The sequence below is a fragment of the Morone saxatilis genome, unplaced genomic scaffold, assembly GCF_004916995.1.
Source record: "Morone saxatilis isolate NCDOM2014 unplaced genomic scaffold, NCSU_SB_2.0 Contig24, whole genome shotgun sequence".
Classification (NCBI taxonomy): domain Eukaryota; kingdom Metazoa; phylum Chordata; class Actinopteri; family Moronidae; genus Morone; species Morone saxatilis.
Window position 1 is genome coordinate 9,421,641 of NW_023339807.1, and position 9,035 is coordinate 9,430,675.

Here is a 9,035-nt window from a genome sequence, read left to right on the forward strand (position 1 = left end):
TGTGCGGTGTTTGTACGAGGCTAACGGTGCGTTTTCTATTTACTGTGCCCGCGCTCACTAAGAGTTTTTAAACATAAAACACACACAGGTCTTCCTCATTTCGACGTATTCACGTAACCCAGGGCTGTAGGCTTTCGTCCTATTTCCTGCTCTATTAGTTTCTGGCGGTACCGACTTGCTGTTCTTCTCTGACGTCTCTCGTTTTTTCTTTTTACCTTCGCCCCCCACTCATGCCCACTATCTTAGAGTACTGGTCTAAACAGTTTAGCTACTGAGAATGTTATTTTTCATTTGAATGTATTATTAACTGTCAATACAAATCATGAATGTATCTTACTAACAAGCATTTCTTGTATCCAACCCTGATAATCTCTATCCTCGTGCCATAGAGCTCCTGTGTCTAAACAATAAAGCACATCAGAGGTACATGTCCTCATACCATGAACACACACACGTAGTTTTTTGACTCACATACACCTCCTGCGCTAAAATACCTCCTAGAGCCCAATGTGGAATCTGACGCTGAAATAGTCCCAACAAATGCACTACTTCCTCCTTTTTGATAAAGACTACAATGACCAGTGTATTACCAGCCAGGAAATTACTGAGGTGTTAAAAATACAACAATATATTTGTCAGCTGGACTGAGAGCCATGGGCAGGTTAGGGAAGTGAGAAAGTATTGAGAGATGGCTTACCATTGTGGATGGATCATGGGATACTGATAATATATCGTTTCAGTTAACGTGTCTCTTAACCCTTTAAGACCAGGAGAATAATGTGATCATATTATAGCAACTCTGCTTTTGCCCGCAACCTCTGGATGTCTCCAGAAAGTCACTGCCCTCTGTTCTTCCAAAAAATCAGAGCACCAAAACTCCCTGTAAAACCACAACTCTCCTTTTTCTTTTTTTGGGTAAATGTTACAGTTGATCTAGTGAGTTATAGAGTGATGAATGTTTGACATAGTTCTATGCTAAGCTAAGCTTCATCATTTGAGGCACCATATTTTCAAAACTATTCCTTTAAGGGTTATAAGGGGTTCCATATCCACTCCTGTACTGTTATCCTCCACAGCTCTCAACCAGACCTGACTCGAGAGAAACACTTCAGGCAGCAACAGGAAGGCAGAAATGAGGAAGAGGACCCAGTTTGTAGCGGTACATTGTACTGTACATTATCATTATATTATTAAAATGCAGTTTTGTTTAAGTAAAGTTGAAAGTTATCTATTCCGTGTTTGAACAACAAACTTCCAAATCACTGGCAGCGTTTGTTAGAGGCACCATAAACCTTCTCGGGGCCCGCCACGCGACGCCCTGCTCTAGGACGACCTCAATTTGCGCGAGAGAATAATGTTATGGAGGTGACCCCCTACCCCCCCGTCCCTTGCCCCCCCCCCCTAATGAAGTGTTTTCTCATTCCTCAAGAACTTATAATCCTCAGCTCTAAAGAGGGTTTTATTTCGTCAATTATGGGAGGCAAGGTGTCGTTAGAACTCATCTACATTAACTCAGACGCTCAGCGGGACGAGATTGCTATTACCACTAAATGAAACAAAGAGAAGATAAGGAGGCCATAAACGGTGGAGTTCTGTCTGGTGTAGCCAATAGAATAATGAGCAGCCTGTGATGGAAAATTTTCTTACAGTTGCATAGGTGATGATTACAGGAAGTCAACTCTCGCGGGGCGCGCCGAGGGGGTGGTGCAATGAACTCGGCTCTGGCACTTGCACTTGATCGTGGGGCGGTCGGGGGGCGGGTGTACGTGGATGGAGGGCGCGCTGGGTCTTGTCCTTCGGTCATTCAAAGGTGGGTAATGCTTTCAGAATCTGATGTAGGACTGCATTTGCGGGGGGTGAGGGGAGGTGAGTGATTTGCTGAAAATGTGGGGAGGGTTGTTCAAGCAGGAGAGGTGCGCCTGGTGATTCACACTGGCTTGATTACGGGTGGAATCAAACTTTGGGATATGAAAGCTTTCTTTGGTTCAGATATGATGTTCCTTCTCAGGTTGGCGATTAGATGTTCTATTGTACCGGACGATGGAGAGTGGGTCACTGCTCAGGCTGACAAACGCAGGGGCGGTGAATCTCCAGCAGGCACTGATGCCTGCGTTGTTGAGGGGAGGGGTGGCGCGCGGGGGCTGAAAAACAGAGTGAATTTAGCCGTGGGCTCTCGGTCGCGGGTTTACCTTTCGTGCTGTGACTTCTGTGATACACAGGGGAGTAAGCGGAGCTCTGTATCCACCTCAACATTTAGGTATGTAACGACTGTAACCGTGAGGTCCTTGGCTTATTTGTGCCGGTGTGATCCGTTCCTGACGATCCCGTGGACTTACTTCTTTCTTTCGTTTGTAGTCATGCTCTGATGCATCAGGAGCGTTTCTCCTGTGGGTTGTCCTGTCGCGGGCCGCCGTCCAAAAGCGCCGGCCTGTGACCGCGGTCGACCCGCGGCATGAGGGCGCCCGACGGGAGGTGTGGTAGCGCCACAACACAGCTCTTCACGCCTCTGATGGTCCGAGCGCAGACCGGGGAGCCGACTACACCTGTCAGGATGGTGATGCCTGAGTTTGAGGGTGCCTTGTGTAGGTGTCGCAGCACATATGTGAAATGACTGTATGTAGAGTACAGAGGGGGGGTACATGCCTCGAAACCCAAAGCCGGGGTTGATATTAATGGTTTGGGAAGGCTCCATTCGTAGCGGAAAACTGTATGGGCATGAGAGTGGGGAGTCGCGGTCCCATTATTATATATGGGGTGTGTATGTTGAGCGCCGTCCGTTGCAAGGCGGACGCCGCCTAGCGTTGGGATGTTGTTCACTTTCTAGTATGGTATTGTAGTGGCTTGTGATAGTGGAATTCACAGGTCTCGGCCAGTGACGCGCGCTGCGTATCTGGGAGGAGCTGGTTGCCAGCACATGGCTGGAATGGCTGATGTTGGCACAATTTCGCACTCAAGAGTTGCGAAGGTGAAACATTGGTTATTATTGGAGAGCGAAGGCAACACTCCTGAACGAAGTGTTGGCATGAGCCTATAACGATGAAATCGGGAGTCCAGTCTCATTTAGTTGTACTGTCCTTCTCGACTGGGTAAAAGTGTAACCGATCCTAATCAACTAGGTAAAGAACACGCGCCCCGGCTTCGACACACTATTAATGCTCTATGGGTAATGAGAGGGCGCTTTGTCGGAACATTGTCTTGCTCTTTCATGCGCCGTACGCTTAGTGTATCGTAAGTTTGCGACCACGAGAGCTGCGTGTTCAGTTCTCTATTTCTGGAACACATATTGACGTTGATCAAGAGTAGAGCAGATTGATTCGTAGTGTTTGCCTATTAATTGAGAATAAGAGCTATAAGTTGCAGATGCAACGAAGTATCGTAGGATGCCAGCCATATGCTGTAATTGCGCCCTCGCCCCGCGCACACCAATCTTAAGGACTCCAGCTGCGTAAACGTACCTGTTACAGATTGACAGATTTTGATTTGTTTCTACCCTGTCAAATGACAAAGAACAAGACGCGTTCATAGCATCGAGTCATACATGCTTACAACAACTGAGGAGGATTGAAAAAAATATAGAGGCTTCAAATTTTTCCAGCTCCTGTAGATAATAATGCGCTAACAGAATGGTTGCTGTGAGACATGTGGAATTAAAAGGGTGGATATTCACTGAAGATCAAAATGCTGTGGTAGTGCGTCTGGTAGGGAACATGTTATCTGGGCTCGTGTTACTGAGACTGTGTGTCGCGCGCCTATTGAGTATGCCAGGAAAAATGGAATGTTATTGGATAAAAAATCTTGTAGGCGGATGGTCTGGGACATAACTGTGGGTGTCCGGCGAGCTGCCGGAGTTTCTGGCGGGTCTGGGGGGTGGTGGTCTCGGGGGGTGGGTATCCGGGGGGGTGTTGGCTGGGGGGGGGGGTGGGGGGGCATGCGACATTGCTAAGAACTGTGGTGAAAGATGTGCGTTTGCATGTGGGAGGCCATCAATGAGATGCGGACATTACTTAGGCGAGTGCTGGCTAAGAGGATTTACATTTGCCGGCATGACACGGCTGGTAGTCTACATGTGTACCAGTATCTGTGAGTATAGCTTTTCCCAACCTGGAGTACTAATGTGTGGAGCTTGGGCATCACCAATTGCAAGAGTGTGAGTGGAAGGGGGTAGTGCGGTAACTAAAGTTTCCGATGGATGTAAGACAGAGGATAAGACATATGCGCGGCTGATGCGGTGGTTGTGTGTGTGGCGGGAGTGGTTACATGTGAGGGAGCCACATAAGAATGAGGCCCCAGGTATGAACAGTAATTAGTGGACTCGTGATTACAGAAGAAGCTTTGCGGTGTTGATGGCGTGGAGTTTTGTTTGTGTTAACTGCAAGCTACACCTGAAGACTCTTTAAGAGTCTCGGAGGGTGTACTACTGCTGAAGATTTTGAGTGTTGGGACACGCCTTTCATCTCATTTCAGAGATTTGTAGGATATACCTTCGCAAGCTGAACAGAAGTGCTTTACCGTGACGTACCATGTCATTGAAACAGCCCTAGCTTGTAATGATCGATTTGTAGCGCTAGTAACCATGTTAGATCAGAGGTGTAAGGAGACTTTTTCTCGATTGCCAATTTAGCAGTGCCATTCAGACTGGGCGTGGATCGTACTTCTCAAGGATCAGAGTAGACAAAGGGAAAGGGCTTGGACAGAGGGTTAATCGGAAAGAGAGGAAACTCGAAGATAATAAGCTTGTAATTGAGAAAGATCTTTCAAAATAAGCATGGAGCATATTTGTTAAAAGACTTTGTTATGTCTCGAAAACTGAAATTGTTGAAGGCTATTCTATCCCCCGCTCCGCAAACCGAACCCCCCCCCCCCCAGTGTTCCAGATTATTTGCATACATGCATCTCCTCTATTTTATAACAAGATGTGCGGTATGGGTGATCCACATTAGTAAGAGTTGTTTTTTGGTGCATAATAGGAAAGTGCGAGATGCCACAGGAGTGGACATCAACATGCGTGTCGGCGTGCATTCTGGGAATGTTCTGTGTGGTGTGATAGGACTCCAGAAATGGCAGTATGATGTTTGGTCACATGATGTCACACTGGCCAATCATATGGAGGCAGGAGGTGTACCAGGGTGAGTGAATGGGAGCTAAAACAGAAGCACTTGTCTCAGTTGCATATGGTAATATTGCATTATAATGTGGTGTCATTTTTTGAAATTCTTTGTGGTACCTTTATCACACTTAATGTGCATCAGTTTTGTCTAGTTGGTTGCTGTCAATCATTGCTAAAGGATACCAGAAGAATACCCATATGTATTTTTTATATTTATAGAAAACCATTAATTAATTGAATTGTTCATTGCCAGGCGAGTCCACATTACCTCAGTGACACTGGAGCACCTGAATGGTGCCTATAAGGTGGAAGATGGAGATGGACAAGAAAGAGACCCCTACCTGAAGGAACATGGAGTTATCACTTATCTGGTCATCAACCCAAAGGTACCCAAAGTCACATATGTCACATACAGTCAAATAGGATGATGAATAAAATGCAGTGAAATTACACTATTTTCATATCTGTCCAGGTGGAGCGTCGGAGCCCACAGCATCATTACCGTCCCAGGCACACTCTAGACGGAGCAAAAATGAGAGCCTCAGTCAGGATGACCCGCTACCTGGAGTCTTGGGGAGCAGCCAAGCCCTTTGCCAACCTGCACCACAGAGACAGCATGACTAATGAGAATGGGAAGATCAACACTGCTGTGTGTAATTTTTGCTACACATATGTTGTGATTTAAGTAATGAGGAAGTTCAGCTGAAGCTTGTAACCCATCTCTCTCCTCTTGCTCTGTGTCTAGGATGTGCCAATGGGGCAGTATCACTTCCAGAGGAGATCAGAAAGGCAAGCTGCTCGTTTTACAGATCCAGTACAATTTTCTTTGGCAAGATTATCCCCATCCCTTAACAGTACAGAGACATACGGCAGGGTGTTTAATAAGACTAGACTTCTGCTAGAGGCTTTGATGTGTGTGTGACTAATATTATATAAACTTAAAAGATATTCTGTCTCTTTTTCTTCTTGTAACCCATTAAAGGACGAAGTCTCAGAAGAAACGGTTTGAGGAGGAACTTCATGAGAGGATGATCAGGACCTTTGATGGGATAAATTCGCAAAAGTGAGGGACATTTAAAAAAAAAACAAATATTAATAGTTTTAGTATTGTGCTAAAAATAAGTATGTTCAGAAAGTTTTGGAACTTACAAGACTAATAAGATTTGCTGTTTTCTAAAACTGCAAACGTTAAAGAAAATGATGTCATGGATTATATCTTAGTATAATGAAAATTGTATTGAATTCCTACCTCTTCATAGCCCTATTTAACATTTGGAACAAATACTTGAATCTTCCATTTTGTTTGTATAAAAGATCTAATTTATTTTTAACGGTGCCTTTATTCTCCTTTTTATCTAATCTATTATGTCTTTGTGCTTCCAGACAGTGGCTCAAATCTGAGGACATCCAAAGAATATCATTATTCTTTCACAACAAATCCTTGGAGAAGGAGGTAAGAGGCAGTCAAAATACACTGGCATCATTCACCCCTGTAAGAATATATCTGAATAGTTATTTCAAAGAGAATTACAGAGCATATCATTTCCTTTTTCTATACTTAGCTTACCCCGAAATCTTGTAAATTACAAGGAGACATGTGGTGTGTTCATAGTTGAGGAGCTTTTGAAGTAACTTTAACATCACTTTTAAAAGCCTTTTGTTGAAACTTAACCTTCTTTTTATCTTTTTAGTACAGAGCAACAACCTTGCCAGCCTTCAAATACTATGTCACCTGCGCCTGTTTGATCTTTTTCTGCATTTTTATTGTGCAGATTCTCGTCCTTCCAAAGTATGTGTGCTTTATTTCAAACTATTATGGTAATAAAATTAACATAATAATGTAATCTGTGTTAGTATGGAAAACAGCATGTATATTTATTCTTATGCAATATACATTACTAAACTAAACGTTGCTTATGTCTCTGTGGCTTGACAAGTAATTTTGAGCTAAGGGCAATGCTAAAGATATTTTGCACAATGACATTAAACTTTGAGTGAGTTACAAACTGAAACACTTATTTTTTTTAGGACAACTGTATTGGGAATATCGTTTGGAATGGCTTTTCTTATCCTTTCTGTGATCCTCTTCATATGTTTCATTGGACACTTCCTGGTGAGTAAATCAATTTACTGCAAACATCACTGTTTTCGAAGTGTCCTTTTTATATTAAAACCTGTATTTAACCAGGCATGCCGGATCTCTAATGGAACACTTCTGTGCCTAATGTTTGTCTTGATGTCATACCAAGTGCCCCTCTGGTCAGCTTTATAGCCCATTAAGTACCCTTGTTGTTGGCCTAAGTGCCCTTGAATCCTGACCCATGTGCATGAAACAGGTGCTGCTTCTTCATTTCCCTCTGCTTTGGTGCGTGTTGCTAACAGTGCCATTAAAAGCCCTTTTAAAAGAGCAGGCGTCTGTTGATACTGCAACTGCAGTTATATCTAGCGACTGGAAGATAGTCTAGAGCGTCAAATCCTTCTTCAGCTTTCTTCTGTGATAGTCCTTGTCTAGTAAAGAAATGAAAGACCGGATGCCCGGTTAGCTCAGTTGGTAGAGCTGGCGACCCATGTACGGAGTTGCTGCAGCAGTGTGACTCAAATCTTAAGATTTTTCCATTAAAATCATAAAATAGGACTGTATAGTTTCAAAGTCAATCACACAGTCCCTGTTGGATCATTGTATGCTGAAGATGGTAAGATTTGGATTTGGATAGATAGATTTGAAAATCGGACAGTTGAAACCAGATAGTCAGTTGGATTTTCACAGTTGCAGTGAAAACACACCTGGCTTCCCTATGCATGTACTTAGTTTTTCCATTCCCAGTCACAAAATAAGGTTTTAACCCACGTAGCATTTCTTAGAGAAACCTTGTCAATGTAACTGAGGAAGGTCAAACATGGTTATTTAATGAACTGACTTGCATATTCTGCTGGTTCAATGACTGTGTAAATTGATATCTGCTACTAAAATCATCCATGGCAGGTTCTCTTACTTTGTCTTGTAATTCATATGTATCATTCAAGTGATGCATAGAATGATTTAAACTGCTGACCTAGAGGTGAAAACTGCATGCAAATGGCTTGTATTAACAAAATGATGTGTCCCACTAGCTCTATCTTTTTGGTTATCCTGCTGATGCATAATACAGTCTGCCATCCTCACTTAAATGTATTTTAATGTACATCCCTGAGCTATTCAAATGTCACATCCACTCAGCCCCTGTGATGCTCAGATATTGCTTTGAGATGATCAAGCAAATAATTTGGGCTTTCACTGTCATTGTCTTGCAATGAAAAACATTCAGCTGAAGGCATTTCTGCAAAGAGGAAAAAGTAATTGACTGTAACAGCCCCAGCCAGCATTTGCTAAAGCCTGGGAAGATATCATTTTTGCATCAATGAAAATGTAGTATATGAACATATTAATATCATAACACTATGGTGTGTGACCTGTTGAGTAATACTAGGTTAAAATGAAGAGCATGATTGGACAGTGTGTACAGCTCTTAAAAACATACAAACTTTTTGTAAAGCAGGTGGTGGAAGCTTGTTAACCAACCCCTTTAGTTTAGCTGCAGTCTGAATGGTTTGTTGGAAGCTGTATATGCTGTTTGCTTACATCATTTTGTCGGTGATGCAATCACTTGCAGTGCTCATTTTGTAATGCTGTTTTTGCATGCAGTTTGAACTATATTGCAGCGTGCACCATTCATTTTTTTAACTTTTTCTTTTCATTTTTAAACTGTACATTTTATTTTTTATATATATAATGTGTATATATATGTATGTGTGTATATATATATGTGTGTATATATATGTGTGTATATATGTATATGTGTGTATATATATGTATATGTGTGTGTATATATGTATATGTATATATATGTATATGTATATGTATATTATATGTATATGTATATATATGTAT

At 42.6% G+C, this 9,035-nt stretch overlaps 1 protein-coding gene across 1 annotated transcript in view; it reads right to left on the minus strand.

The window, feature by feature from the left end:
- adcy2a (adenylate cyclase 2a) overlaps nucleotides 1-9,035 on the minus strand; it is a gene marked incomplete in the record, with an annotated part of 51,689 nt that overhangs the window by 9,476 nt on the left and 33,178 nt on the right.